This window comes from Frankliniella occidentalis, unplaced genomic scaffold (assembly GCF_000697945.3).
Source record: "Frankliniella occidentalis isolate FOCC.00 unplaced genomic scaffold, Focc_3.1 Scaffold120, whole genome shotgun sequence".
Taxonomy (NCBI): Eukaryota; Metazoa; Arthropoda; class Insecta; order Thysanoptera; family Thripidae; genus Frankliniella; species Frankliniella occidentalis.
In genome coordinates, this window is record NW_026267248.1 from 452268 (window position 1) to 453285 (window position 1018).

Consider the following 1018-nt stretch of genomic DNA (forward strand, 5'->3'; position numbering starts at 1 on the left):
CGGGCGCCCTGCCGAGCAGTGATAATGGACGAATCTGATCCAACGGGAGAGGTTCACATAAAATAAATAAGCAGTGTCGGATGGAGGGGGTAGTGCCGGGCGGGGTGAGGGGCGCCGGGAATGAGCTGCAAGCAACAGCAGCAGCTTAGCCGGGCCGCACGCACTCGCCAAACCAATCGCGAGTTTCCGATTCTGTGTGCATGTGGAATAAAACGAAACCAGGAATAAATTGAGCGCGGTTCATCGTCGTCAAAACTTCACCGCAAACTATTTTCAGTGGCCTTAAGGTTTTCCTTGCTGTACATCTTCGTCCCCCCCCACCCCCTCTGTCTTACCGACGAGCTTCCGGTGCGGGTGGTGGGAGAGAGACCATCGCCCCTCCCCTCCGGCTCATACTCGGGCTCTCCAGACACCCCGGCCGCCCGGGAGCTTCACTCCCAATGAGTCGCGCCAGCGAAACGGCAAGTGAAAGAAGCGGGGCCGACAATGCGTTGGGCCAATGAGAGTGTCCTTGCCTCGGGGCCCTTTAGGCCCTTTAGGCCCTTTAGGCCCTTTAGGCCCTTTAGGCCCTTTAGGCCCTTTAGGGCGCGCTCGTTCGGCCGGCCGCCCCGACTCGCGCGACAAGAATCCGGAAACAGAACCGGATGGAGCGAAGCGACTGGCCCTTCCGACGCGGCGGTGCTGTTTATTTGGCGTAAGTCGACGTGAAAAGAAGGCCGGCCGGCCAGGAATTTATGTCGGTTGGATTGGAGCCACGGCGGCCGAGCCTTGAGGACGGCCAGGGCCTCGGCCGGCGGGGGCCCCAGAGGGTTCTGCACATGTGGCAGAGGCCGGACCGGCCGCCCCCCTGGGGGGCCTTAGGAGGTCCCGGGCGCCCTTCTCAACCCTTCTGAGGCCGCGGCCGCCGCCGCTCGGAGCCGCGTAATCAAATAACAAACAAATCTGATCGGGCGGCGAGAGAAGAGTAATGGAGAGGATAAGGGGGCCGACGAGGCCGGCCTGGTGCACCCTGCAAAAG